At 38.7% G+C, this 15,117-nt stretch overlaps 1 protein-coding gene across 2 annotated transcripts in view; it reads right to left on the bottom strand.

Annotated features, from left to right (window-relative positions):
- Positions 1 to 11,649, bottom strand: part of fcho1 (FCH and mu domain containing endocytic adaptor 1) — a 44,349-nt gene extending 32,700 nt beyond the window's left edge. The window contains exon 1 of one of the 2 annotated variants that reach the window (XM_026322959.1): positions 11,563 to 11,649. The gene's annotated coding sequence lies outside the window, so the exon portion shown is untranslated. Of the gene's footprint in view, positions 1 to 2,700; positions 2,994 to 11,562 lie in introns of those variants that run through there. The other variant, XM_026322960.1, reaches the window with a different exon arrangement.
- Between the last annotated feature and the right edge of the window lie 3,468 nt (positions 11,650 to 15,117).

The following is a 15,117-nucleotide window of genomic DNA, read 5'->3' as shown; positions in this document are numbered from 1 at the left end:
CAAGAAGGGAAGAGAGAGACAGAACAAGGGACAGAATACTATGAAGCAGGACTGGGTGATAATTATATTACCTCTTATTTATTTTGCAATAAATCCTACTTCATGGGGGTTATAATTTCAGTTACAGCTAACAACCATCTTTATTATCATCTGATCTCAGAAAATTCAGCACGTTTCTAGAGTATAAGCTCATGTCATAAAATGTCTTTAGTCCAAACAACAGCCTAAACCCAGAAGGTCTGAAGTTTACCATCAAAGAAAATTTTCACATTTAAGTAGGTGACCTAGTGACCTTTGCAGTTTTTATCTTAAATAGTAACTGATCCAGAAAAAAAAACTGTTTTAGAGGTGTTGATTCAACATTGTGATCCTTTTGCTGACTTTTTACACTAAATATTAAAATTCAAAGAATTTATTTAGTTGAATAAGTTCATACAAGTGTCACTTTGCATAGTTTTTAAGTTTATATATGCTAAAGTATTATCAAAATAAAAATAAAAAATTCTATACAATATCTAGTTTTATATTATGGTATGATATTAAAACCATACATTTCTACAGAAAGTGTTGAATAAGACTAGACAAAGCAAATATGAACTCCAACACAATCAATGAGTGAAGTGAGATTTCTAAAAGGTCACCAGCACAGAAACCCAATGCCAATAAATGCTGGGTGGGCAGATTTTTCAGGGAAAATCATTGATGCAGGGGGACACACCAAACCACCAGATGGTTTTCAAGCAAGCAGAAAGGGATGGGAGAGGAAGGACAAGAGATAAACAGACCCACCATGATAATGGCAGAGACTAAAGCCACTTCTTGTGACTGCTTGGTGCCCCATAAAGAAACATATTAAAGTTCAGATCTAATTAGTCATTTTGCTTTAATATTTACAGTTTTGGCACAGCAAGACCCAGAAACACAAAGACAGAGATAGGTGTGCACCAGGACCCCTTGTGGACACCCCAGTGGGATGTACAGACGTAGCTGACAGTTTCCTCCATCTGGTCCAGACTCTAAGCTGAAATCAGCCCAGAAGAAGTGGGACACACTGTGACCTTGATTTTTCCTGCTCAAGACTGTTTTTCACTCTAAAATTAAAAGCCTGCACAAATTCTGGCCTTGCTGTGTGTGTCCCTGTGCAGATTTGGTGTAACCACAGCAGCAAATATTAACCAACTGCACACACAAGTGCTCATCTGTAAGCAACTTAAACACAGAGAGGAGAGCATTTAGAGCTCGGAAAATGAAATATGTGATCATTTTGAGTTGCATCAGTGCATCACATTAAGTGCCACCATGTCTGCTATAAGACAGTAACTATGGATGGATGGATGCACAGAAAATGGAAGGCTGATATACTCTTGTTGGAAAAATAAGAATATATAAATTGTTATTTCCAGCCACACTACATTAAATGTGTGCACCTGTAAAATAAATTATAATAGGAATAGGACAACATTAAGAAGCCTTTAAAAGCTAAAGCTACAGTCTTAACATGCACAAAATACAATATTATAGGCCCTTGTACTTACAGTACACTAATCACAGCACAAAACGATAATGGAATTTCTGTGGTCTTTGTTTTATAATTTCATTTTGAAATAGCATGAAGGGGCTGTAAAATGTGGGTAAGATGATCTTAATAAATGTGACAAGTGACTTTGTGCTTCAATCTTCCTTTCCTTTTAAAGGTTTAAAGCCATGGTGTCTTAAGAAAACATGCTAAAGATGTTTAAGTGAATCAGGAGAAATCAATATCTCATCACTGCTGCAGAATTAAAGTGGTACTGTTGAGGAACATGTTTTCAGACAGAGCTCTATGACACAACCACACCAGCCACACACTGTTACTCAATCACTGGGCATCTGCTTCCATGTCATGTCATAATTTCCTGATTTATATCTAGCCTTTTTATTATCTTTTAATTTTTGTAAAGTGCAACTGAAGGGGGAGCTTTGTTTAAAGCCACGTGGCAGAGGAAGAAGCAGAAGCCTGGTTGTGCTCAGTCTTGAGGCACTCTCAGGCAGAGTGATGAACAAGGGGAAAGTAAATTAAAGGTCTTTAGTTAGTAGGGCGTGAAGTTTAAAATGTCAAACCGGTTTCAACCTAACAAGGTCTTCATCAGGGCGGAAATAATTAAGACTAAGAACCTACAGTCACGCTGGCAGCTCTGGGAGGCTGCACTTTGACACAGCTGTCCTCTAAGCTAAATGCTATTGTCGGCATGCTAACATGCTAATGTTCTGCAGGTACAATGATTTTCATATATTAGCTGATTTCACAAGTACTGATGAGGATGAAGGAAATGTTATTAGTTTTGCAGGTGTCTGGTTATAAATGAAAGGTCAAATTAAAATTCCAAGTTAATGATGGTGCTAGATTAAATGTTTAGGGATTATAAAGTGAGTTCAGGATCTGAGAAAAATATTGTGTATAGGATGCATGAATGTGTGCATCTAATGCAAACACAGCCAATGTAAGCTTTTTAAACATTATAATGAAGACCACAATAGCCAGTCTTACAGTGAGTCAGAGATCACCAAATCCTGTTTACATTCAATCATGGTTTATTTACCCCAGTTTGTGATGTTAGTAAAGACTACAGCCACAAAAATAGACAGTGCGGAGAGTAATTGTTAAAGTTAGAGCTGAGGATCATTTTAATAACATACAGGGAGAAAGAAAAGACAACCAGCCTTATCAATGGAGACACACACTTCTCTCTGCCACCCTCATACGCTGCCTGACAACACACAGATGGCTGCCATGAAAAATTAGGTCCTCTAAAAACAGACAAGGAGGAAAGTCTTATACACAAACAAAAACTATCCACAACACTGCTGGATATAAATGGTGCATGCTCTTTGACAATACTTTCCTTTCCTCTTTCTTTTTGGATGTACTAACATGTGTCTCTCAGGTCAACTCAAACTCCAGGCCCCTAACCACCTCCACCTGCCTCTCTCACTCCTCTGGGTTGGAGGAGAAATGAGACATTGAACACGAATTACTCCCTGTGTCTCTGCTCACACTGTCAGGGAAAATGCCAGAAACAAAGCCTCCTCCACTGGCTGAAAGAGCAAAATAAAAATGGAATTGGGTTAAATGTAATGACACAGCCAAGTGTGGAATAAAGATGCTTCACAAACCTCTGAACAGGCACATTTGTCACAGGGAGCAGAGCAGGAGGGTGGAAAAAAATGACACAAAAATAGAGCAGTAGATGCAGAAAAGGACGGGCAGAGGTGAAAATCACAGAGGCCCGAGGAAAGGTGAATGGATGGTGAGACTTAAGAGAATAAACAAACAGCCAGATTGCATCAGCAGACAAGTAAACACAAGCCTTCAGTGGGTGAAGGACAAGAATGACAAAGGTAAAGACAGTAGCTAAGGTAAAACCTCAAAGCGTTCCTTAAAATGTACAGCAAAAGATTCAGAAAGATGACTTACCAAACATCAAAAAGGGATCACTACACGTTTCTGTATTTGATTTATTAAACTTTCTTCATTACAAACTGCATGCATGTCTTTTTTGAGTTTTCAATTTACCAGAAAATGAATCAATTTTCTCAAACATTTACCTTACAGCACATACAATATTAACAAACAAGCCTCAGAGTCTATAGTCAGGCTGAGGCTGTACTAAGAAACAGTAGAGCTTTAAGCTAACATGCTCACTATTCCAATGCCAACATGGTGATGTTTAACAGGTATGATGTCTGCAATGCGTGCTGTCTAAACTTAATATGTTGGTGGCATGCTAATGCTTGCTCAGTAGCACTGACCACAAAGTACACCTGAGGCTGAGGAAGCTTTAGTTCTGCAGGTATTTGATCATAAATGAAAATGCCAGATGAAAAGATCACCACTGTGAGGAACATGAATATATTTCTGCACCAAATCTTGAGCCAGTCAATCTAGATAAATGTTTTTTTTTTTTACTGGATAAGTCGAAACTTTGACCTCCTGGTGAAACTGGATGCAAAGCAAAGAGATCACCAAAGTCAGTGGGTCTGGACCTCTGAGGATCAGAAACCATGGTAAAAAATTTGAGGTGTTGTGACATGTCAGACTCGATCAAAACGACGGGCCGACTGACCAACCAACAGGTCAATGTGCTGACACTGCAGTACAGAAGAGACATTACTAACATGACTAAAAAAAAAATAAAAAATTCTCTGGCTTATATCTTTCTGCTTTTGATAACTTTGAAGTTTGCACTTGGAGAGAACAAATTATTTGAAAATGTGACCAATTATGATGGCTATTACTGAAAGAAATAATCATTAATGAGTAATGAAAATGATTACAACAGTTTCAGCTTTAGAATCTGTACATACTTTTTAAAATCATCTTTAATGTAATGAGAGATAGAAGACAAGGACAAACACACTGAATACAGGGAGCATCCGGAGCTCTACAGACACGTCCAGTGTGCTGCAAATCGACTCGCCTGTCTTTCAGTACTAGTTTTAAACCTGATTTGGCGACGCGTGAAGCAGAGATCATTTGTGTCAAGCCTAATTTCCCCTTCACCACCACGACAGTGTTTTTCACTCCTCCCCTGCCACATCTACCAGCATAGGATGACTCACTGCCGTGTCTGGTAATTCAGAGCAAGAGTTCGCTGTGGACATTTAGCAGTTTCTATTATGAACAGAGAACCTGTGTGGGTTGATTTGATCAGTTATGCTCCAATATAGACTTTTTGTTTATCTGTACGGATGTCATTCAACTAAGTTTCATTTCATTAGAACATATTTTGCAATGCATAAGCAGCAGAACAAGGACCTTTCAATGACCCTTTGTGTATCTCTTTTCACAACTAATAATCTGTGTGATTTGTCACTGTTTGTCAGACAGTGGTCGGTCAGTTAATCAATTTCTTTGTTCATCTTTGCATGGATGTTGATTCTTAAATCGGTGGGAACAATACATGGAGAATTTAAGAATTTAAGCTTAAAAAGTCACCTTACTAATGAGCTTTCAGAACCATCTGCTTTCAGTAAATGGAGTCATCATGTGACCTAAATGAGATCATAAACACTGTATCAGAATAAATATTACAGAGCCGCAACAAACAATTTTCATTATGAATGATATTTTTTTTTCCAGATGTTTGTTCAAAGTGCCCATAGTGGTTTTATATTCAGTTTACTGTCAGATATGTTCAAGAACATAGGCCTATCACATCTGCAGCTGAAACCCAACAATACTTTTCACTTTTGCTTTAAAAATAACATCTAACATTTCAAACATAAAAAAGCAAAACTATCAAGCATTCTGTTTTTTCCAATTTCTTAAATGTGAGGACTATTTGCGTTATATCAATGTAACCTAAACATCTTTAATCTGCTTGGTCAACCACCAAAGACACAACTCGATTTTGTTTTTTTTTTAAACCCTGTGTGGGTTTTGTGAAATTGCAATGAGCATTTTTTCTGACACCATACAAGCAAAAAGAGCCACAGCACATTGGTGTTGACTGATGTCTATTATAAGACAAACATGACTGCAACAATCAAATTCAGCACCCATAACTGTCAGCTAAGCCCAAAAAGCCAAATGAGTCAACAAAAAGCAAACTAAAAGCAGAGCATGCACTTTAATGATGACACTGAAACCAACAATCACATCACCTCTAAATTGATGGCAGAATTACACCCTGTATTTAATGCCTACAGCAGCTTCAGTAACACTGAACACACAGAGGCTGGTTGGTGGTCGTGTGCTCAAGCCTTCAGAGAATGAGACAAAGAAAGAAGCAGTGAGACAGCAAACAAAACAGACAAGGGGCTGTGAGAGAGAGAAAAAACGAAGAATCATAAACGCAACCCAGGCTGTCAGCTCCCCATTGTCCTGGACTGAATGTGCTTTTGTCACTGCAGCATACAACCTCAGTCGAGTCCAGTCTATGACAACGTGCCAGCAGGGCATCACTTCCAAGCCCTGGCATGACCAGCTGTGTGAGAGCAGAGAGTGCGCAGCATGACGACAGCACACGCCGAGGACCATACACAGGCTCGAGATGAGCATGTGTGCAGCAGTGCAGCTGTGAAAGAGTGTCGACTCAAATGCTGCAACTGATTGTAGACCGAGGACTAATTTCCTGCTCTCAGTTGTATTATGTACTTTTCTTAGTAACTCAAGTCTCTCATGCAGTCATATAACAAACTATGTACAGTAAACGGATAAATGATGAGGGAAAATATATGGTAGCAGCGTACCACACTTTGAAAGAAGTGATCATAAGAATCACTACAGTATGCAGCCCAACTACAATTTAGGACGTTTTGCTCCTGTTTTCTAATATGCTACAGAAAAGTATCTCCCTTTGAAACAACCACTAACAATTCCTAACAGCTCAACAAAAAAGAAAAAGAAAAAAAAAAAAAAAAAGAAATACCCATGGGCTTTTTTGTCATATTCAGTAGTAAACTGCACATCTGAGATATGGACTGCTGATCTGACAAAATATCTGTCATTTTCACCTGTGGAAACAAAAAATTCAATATTTTTAAAAAGGAAACCATTAACTGAGAATATAACTGGCACACTAATAAATAATCACTAGTTGCTGCCTTGCAACGGATTAACTTGCATATTACTAGAATGACAGAAGACTTGGCATTTCTGTTTGAAATTTAAACAACTAATCAATCAGCAAAATCGCTGCAGATCAATCAGTTAGATGACAGCCAAAAAAGACTTATAGCTCTGTTTTACTCGATTAATGTAGTTTGCAGTGATCAATAATTTGGTCTGTCAATAAAATGTGTAAAGTGCCCATTACAGTTTACCAAACTAAAAGCAACATGTTCTAAATAAACCGACAGTCCAAAATGCAAAAAGACCCAATTTAAATGACGTAAAGCAGCAAAACAATAAACAGGGCAAATCTTCCCATCTCAGAAGCTGCGACAGGTTAATATTTGACACTTTACTTTTTAATGACCAACTAATTAACTGTAACAGATTATATTTTCTATTGGCAGCTACTGACTAACTAAATGAATAACGAAATATATATTAAGAAAAAAAGATTAGGCAGCACTACAAATGAGGTGATTAGGGTGGCAACTATTTCTTTGTTAGATAATTATTTTCCTTATTGATTTGCCTGGTAGTTGTTTTCTTGATAAATTGGTTTGGTCGACTAATACCCATCACAACTGTCTACAGAACAAATTCATGAGTTTGATGAGTTTATTCTGTCTGAACAATAGTCCAATAACCCAATTATATTAAATTTGCAACAGTATAAAACAGGAAAAACACCACATCTGAAAATCTGAAAGCAGTGAATTTGTAGTACTTCCAGCCTGGAAAGTGACTTAATTTCTGAGACTTTGTCTCAGCTCTACTGATCTGATGTCTTTTATATGAGTAATGAAGAATAATAATGAAGAAAAATAACTTTTAAAACAACCAATTAAGAACATAATTATGGAGAATTTACCTTTTTAAGCTTGTTGTTACATTGGTGATTTCTCTCTTCATAGTTGTGGCTAATTGCTTTTTAACTCAAACGTAATTAAAATGATCTCAAAATAAAATCACCCTCCATGCTGCTTTTGAGCAACTCAACAAAATAATTATCTTCATTAACACCCCCTTATCACTAGTGCCTACTGAGCACAGCACAGTATAAAATGAACTAGTAACCTAGAAACAGACCTGGGCCCAGAGCCAGTCAGGGCAAGACTGCTCCTCCAAACTGCCCCAGGATCATCCCATCTGCCATGAGGGGACCCTTGGCTGGGCTCATAAACAACCTCAGGCACAAGCCATGGCTTTACACAAGCAGGATTTACTAGATTTCCCAGCAGGACATCACCTACTGTTTTCTCCTGTAAGTATCTGACACATTATCTTAACATGAAACAAACTGTATTTCAGGAAAATAAGTGCAATGTAAATAATGAGCATTGAACTAAAATTTGTTTGTGTTTTCACAGAGTTACAGTTAGCTTTACTGTTGCCTGCCTCTGGGTCTTGCCCTGCTTGGCATATATGATGTAAGGCCCTGCAGCACTGTAGCCTACATGAGGCTACACATGCATAGTTAATATGTGTCATGGGCACCAAATAATTTGCCGTAGAAGAGCCAAGGAGAGAAGGGGGCAGGCAGGATCACAATAAGCAATAGTAAGGAGATCCTTGTGAGTCAAAAAGAGAGAGAATGAGGAGTCATCAGGGAAGCTGAAGAGAGATTAACTATGCATGACTGCAAGTGTGTGGACATGAGTGTTACTGCCCATTTGAATATTTGAGCCAAAAGACTGTTCAGCAGGTTGCTGCCAGATAAAGTGGTAGCTCAGCACATACATCTAGTCCATTCAAATCTAAATGCAAAACAGGGAGCTCTTCTTATTCACCTGCTTCTTTCCTTTCTCCTGACTTTCCCTTCTCTCCATCAACCTCCATCCCTGACGTCTGGAGAGGTAAAAATCAGGCTTCACAGTAGCTTTTGTGGTTGAATAATTGACTGTGTGCTACAGTATGTGGTTGGAAGGAGACGGTCAGTCAGCAAAAGCCTGATGGTGTCACCAGAGGTTTGGGCACTTTTTCACTCTCTATTACTATTTCAGGTACCAGCCTGCTCACGTTCTATGGCTGAATAAATGACAGCCTACACCTACCAATCAGATCTGGAGTGATTCCTTTGTGTCACTGCTTATGGTTCCCGGCAGCATGCAAACCATTTCAATGCGTCAGCCTCAACATCCCAAGAGGATGCAATAAAATATCACAATTTGTCTAAGGCAAAACAACAAACCACCTCCACCTTGCACATTTTAAATACAAACTCTGCAGGTTAACATTGACATTTAAATACATCCAAGCAATAGATTTTATGTTTAGTGCTTTTACAGACTTCTCCAGACTTACTGGCTCCCGCCACACTAATAAACTCATTGCAGCGTTATCACTAATGTGATGCCCAGTTGGCAATGCTGCTGTGGATCTAGTAAACAAGTCCCGCAATGTGGGTCATATTGGGTTATTAGTAGAACTAAGAAATATGCTACCATGCAATACTTATCATGACCTTTCTGATATTGTGACAATGCCAAAGTTTAGCTTAGAGCTCATCTACTCAGCCAACATGAAGCCTATGCTTCCTCTCTTTAATTACTGCTCATACTAGATATTTAAAAATCTGTTTTGGTGCTAACAACTGCAGCATAAAGTTACCTGCATGTATCAGCAATGTCACAAGCAGCTATTTTGCGGCAAAATAAACAGACGTAGTTTAAACTATAAGTCAACAGCCATGCTAGCTGGTTGTTGTTTCTTTTACAATTGAAAGCAATGCTGACAGACTAAAAGTCAGGGGATCACACAGCTTTACAAGGACAATGAACAGTAATGAGAAATGTCAACCTGCCTGCAGTCAGGGAATCACCAGCCAGTAAGATTGATCCTGTGGGCATCGTGGATATCTTTTTTAAAATTTCATAGCAATTCATCCATTAGTTGTTGAGGTACTTCAGTATGAGTGCCCAGCCAACCAATAAACAGACCAACAGTTCCGTCAGTAACATTAAGGTATATTCAGTAAAGCAACCAGCCAACATATAGATGCCCTTGTACTCAGATCTAACTTGCTATTACTAAGTATAATCTGTCTCCTGTTGAAGACAAGACAACAGGGAGCGGCTTGTTTACTCCTTTTATATCAAAAGATCCAGCAGCATTCAACTCTCATCTGCTGCCATTTGCTTTCAAAGACAGAGGGAAAACAATAGCAGCAAATAGACTATTGTTGCACAAGCAGACAGACAGACTGTGGTCTGAAGATGCAACCACTGTGGCTTAGGCTATAGCTGTTTGAAGAAAGTCAAATGTCACAGTGAAATACTGAACATGTATGAAGCAGTCAAAGGGGAATTCCAGTCTGACTGCTTGATACACCTCCTTAAAGTGATGCAGTGAAGCGAAGTGCCTACTGCACCTGAAAAACCCACTTAATTTTGTTTTTGAAGCATTTTAACCCAACAAACCACTGGTATAATCAAAATGAAAGCTAATAAATGACAATCTGTATTAATTTAAACATGATTTTCTAACATCTTTGATAGCATACAGTAAAGATTGACAGGAAATGTAAAGAGACGGGGCGGCATAAAACAAAGGTCTCCTGCAGGGTTTAAATCCAGGATGTTGTGGTTGCAGGCCACAATGAAACCCCTAGTATGTAATTTCTTACCATAAACATCCCCAGTTTACATTTGTGGGTGTTTCTGGACCAATCATCACATCAAGCTCCATCCCTACATCTGAATTTAAGGAGCAGAGCTGCCCTTTTAGATGAAATCCAGTGTCTTCTAAGTTGTAAAACACAATACACATGGATTGTTTCTGTGATGGTATTGTATGATATTAAGGCACTGTGTCTACAACAAGAAACTGAAGTATCTAAATAATTCATCACATTACGGCCCAGTAAACCAAATTATTTCTCATCCCAAACTCTCTTTATGCAGAGCAGAATATCATGACATCATATCCTGTCTGTTTACAGGGGCTAGATCATGGTGTCCCACTCTCCAACTGAGACAAACAAATACCTGCCATATCGGGCATATCTAGGACAGACCAGGTATAATTTGCATGAGAAGTTTTTTTTTTTTTCTTTTTTTTTTTTCCCCCATCTCACCTACAAACCACTTAAATGAGCTCTCATCTATGTTGTCAAGCACTAAACCCTTAAACTGGGTCTGGGCTTACTGAGTGGCCAGTGCTTTCACTTTTCCCAAGTAACACCCAAGGCTGCCGAAGTTCAAAAACGAGCCTGAGCGTGACATTTGCATGATATTATCAGCTGCTTACAGCTCTTCACAGATTTATCAGTATCTTCACATGTGCTGCTGCATCGCTGGCTGATGTGCAACAAAACACTGCGGTACAGAAATGCCATGTAAGATATATTTAGAAATGCCTTAAGGGTAAAGGTTGACTATATGTTTACGATATGTTTAGTCTGAATAAATAAACTGTTTGTAAGAATTATCGCTGCAAAATACAACTTGTCTCAGGACACAAGAGCATTGGAAGCAGTGAAATTCAATGATATTCATTTCTGACTGACTAAAACATCAGCATCGGCTCCAAAAATAAATCAGAGAGCATATATAACGTCTGAGTGAGAGCCAAAAAGTCAGATGAATTTATGTCGGTAGGTCTCATATCAAAAATCAGTCCAATAAAACCTTGACCCATCCTCGCTGATGATGCTAAGAATGAATCTCCTGATAAAAATGTAGAATAGATATATGGGCTTGTTACACTGAGCATTATCTACTAAAGTTCACACTGATAGTTTTAGTTTATAAACATGCTTGTTTCTTGTAGGTTTCTCTTTCAATATTATCTAAACACCCCTCTGTTCTTATGCCAAACAAACGTGTCTCACGTTAGTGCTGCCAGTTTCAATTCAACAATGTCACAGCCAAGCAACTCGATATTTTTAACAGCTCAACGATTCAAGCCAATTTCTTCATTATCTTCATGTTACAAAGGGAAATAAAATGACAAGGAATGCTTTTCTTTACCTGTATGGAGTTCTCCGACAGCGTTTATAGTTCATTTTCCACCTTCGCGTCCGACACTGGCTTGCACCCTGAGCGGTTTGGTCGTAGTAGTAGAAATTCACCAGACAGTTTTCAGTGTGCGCGCAAACTCCCGCCTAGCTCGATGCTGTTTGGCTGCTCTGCCCGTCAATCACAGAGAAACGTGGAGTAGGCATAGCAACCATAAAAAGGTGGGGCTAAGAGAGTATGCAAGCATCCCATTGGATAATTGGTTCCAAGGTAACGCCCATAGAATTAGAAACTACAGAAAGGCAATGTAATGTGGTAAAAAGATTAGACTACTGCACTCTGCATTTATAGCATAAAATGAAACAAATTGTGGGAAAAAAGTAATTTCATAATCTCTGTAACCTTCTTTGCTATGCTTCAGGGTTAGGACCACTGGACTGTGTCAGATTATCCAGGTTTTTTGAATATGGATATGCTACATGAATAGGAACTGGTGTCCAGTGGCATATAAACACCTTATCCTGACTTTTTTTTTGTTTGTGTGTTAAAGAAAATAATGGCTAAGATGGTTAAAAATCAAGACACAGCTGCACACAGATAATCAGAAACCCAGACACTTTACGAGCTAGCTTTCCTGCATGACTTTAGCCAATAAAAATCTTACAGATCTCCTGTGTTTAGGTGCACAAATTGCGCACAAAAATCTAGTCTGTCATACTCTATTGGGAGCGATTAAGATGTCTGGTACACTTTAAAAATAGCAACCTCTGGGTATTGAGTGGCCCAGGAGGAGTTTGAGAGGTTTTATAGAGGTTAAAAGGCAGTGTGGAAGAGGTCACAGTAGAAACAGAATTTCTATCATCATCATCATCCAAAACGCATGACTACATATGCATATTGTCTTTTGCATACAGTCCCAACAGCTGTAATTTCTAGCAAAACATAATGTCTGTGTTAAAATGTCTTGTGTCTTCGGGATAGACTTGACCTTTGCTCAACAAATACACGCAGCTTCAGAGTACCCAGTGAACCAATGTGATAATGTGGCTACTCCCTGGCCATTTAAAGGTATAAAATACAGCTGCAGCACTGATTTAGCTTATAATGTCAGTGGCGAATAGTATGAGTAGTCTTTACAATATAGCTATTGCTTTGTGTGATTTGAAAGGGAATGGAATATGTTTTTCTGGCCAAAACATCCTCCCATATTTCTATCATATGACTAGTTGTGTACATCATGTGTACACTTTTAGCACAGTTTTAACCTAGCTATACAGTCCTGCATGTCACCAAGTGTATTTATGTAATAGTAGTGCAACCTAAAGGGTAATGGGCATGTAGATCATACTAGAACAGGATACATTTCAGGGGGAAAGTGACAGGTCTATATTTACCTCCATGTCAACCTCCTTATCAAAGTCAGATAAGATGGCTTAGATACTGACAGTGGTCCAGGGGGAGACAGTGGCAGCAGCTCTACTTGAGTGCATGTTGACTGACAAGGAGGTGAAACCATCCTCATCACTGGCTCTCCAGTGAGACCAGTAACATGCATATGGTCACTCTTTACTCTGACAAATAAAACCCCATGCAGCCTGTCAGTGAAGTAATATGCCTGTGGATGATTTCAGACAGTTAATAGAAATAAACTGCTGATGTGTAATGTAATGACATACTTTGCTTCACATCACTCTTAGAACTGAAGGATTGTATCACGACTATGCTGCAGCAGCTTGATTCTCCTCTGATTTACTATAGCTCTGATATTTTTTAGCTTTTCAAATAGTGAATAATAATGTTAAATGAAATGGTATTTTATTTAGATTTTCAGGGTACTGCTGCATATCTCATGTTAGTAATTCTGGCCTTTGTGAGTTTTACATTGGACCTTACAAAATGACTTTGTAAGAGCCTAAAAATTGGCACTGGGCTAAAAGTGGAACTTGTTTTAATGGCTGTGCATCATTAAATAAAATTGTATTGAAACAGGATAAAGACTCGATGATAAAGGACATCATGCCTCTGAAACAGGTCAGTAGTATTTTATGATATTTTGCATCAGCTGAATTTTGTGAAATGTATGAAAATTCTGCTGTCCTCAGTTCTCACATTTGACAAAAAAAACCAGTCCCTGGTGCTGAATATTTGCACAAATCCCACAAATTAAACCCTTTTAGACTGAGGATGCAGTTAGTTACTATTTCTAAAAACTCTTTTTTTTAAATCAAAAAATACATGCAGGTGGTGTTTTGGTTGACACTGAGATCCCTGTCATATGGACAGCTGTAATGACTCACTGCTCTGCACCTTCACATGTCCTTTCAGGCGCTCTTACACATCAAAGACATAAGCCTGGAGAGTGCTCTGCTGGAGGCGTTGATGTTTGATGTGATTTTCAATGATGCCATATTAAAATCAATACAGGGTGCAGCAGAATATAACGTCAAAGACAGCAAAGCAGCTCTGCACAGGGTCTCAAGACAACCGATCTAAGATATCTGTGAGGAGGGCATGAATTAACACACAAGACATATTCAGGTCATGCAGAGTAGTGTTTAACCATATATTTATGTAGGTAGACATGCAGGAGAGAGCCTTAAAAACTGTGTGTCTTTATCTAAAATGTCTGGTTGGCAGGGTCCTCTTCACTTCCATCTGCTTAATCAGATAAAACCAGGGATAACATTTGAACATTTAATCCAGAGTAAAATCTTCCCAAAAAATGATATGAGCTCTTGAATTTAATTATGTATCATTAGTCCCCACCACCTGTTGGTGTTCCTATTCTTATCCTGCATGAGTGTTGCTTCAGACACCAGCCGATATGTTCTCATTTGTCTCCCTCTAAAGGTCCTTTTTGATCATGTTCTCGTTTGTCATCATATCATCACTATAAACAAATATATTGTGAAAGGCATTGTCATTATTCTAGCTAGATTGTGCAGATGATAAGGCTTTCACTTGTTAGGTCATTATATAGCAGTCTTATCAGTATTGATTTTCTTCCAACTGTGCAATTTAGCTTGTAGCTTCAAATTTATACAGATGAAAATAGGAACTGAGAAGAGCTTTACTTGACAAAGTGCTGCATGTACTATGTTGGTTAACACAATGTTGTGTCGTTTCCTGTTTTGAGATCAATCTTAGCATGTTCATTTTGACAGAAATATTTGCACAAAAGCAGGAAGGTATTGAGCTTTTATTATCTGATTTTCTTTCAGTTTGGAAGAGGGCAAGAATATCTTCTGAATTGGGCCCAATGTGCACACCCACATGCTCTGCATCACCTCTCCTCCTGTGTTTCTGTCGCTCATTGAGCTCTTTCAAATCAGTTTCAAGTCCTGCATGAACAGACTGGCTGATTAAAGCTGCCAAGGCAGAATGAGGCTTCCAGTGTTCAGAGACACCATTTTTGGATCCAGAAAAACAAGCTGAATTTCCCTTCAGAGGTCCTCTCCTTTCCCCAGGAGATCCAGTGTGTGTGGCATCTATCTATGGCAATAGGTGCTTTGTGCCTCATCTCAGTGAATTGACTGCCTTTTGTTGGCTGTCCCTCTGTGGAAGGTG

This window comes from Mastacembelus armatus, chromosome 4 (genome assembly GCF_900324485.2).
Source record: "Mastacembelus armatus chromosome 4, fMasArm1.2, whole genome shotgun sequence".
In the NCBI taxonomy this organism is placed as follows: Eukaryota; Metazoa; Chordata; class Actinopteri; order Synbranchiformes; family Mastacembelidae; genus Mastacembelus; species Mastacembelus armatus.
This window is presented reverse-complemented; position numbering and strand designations above follow the sequence as displayed.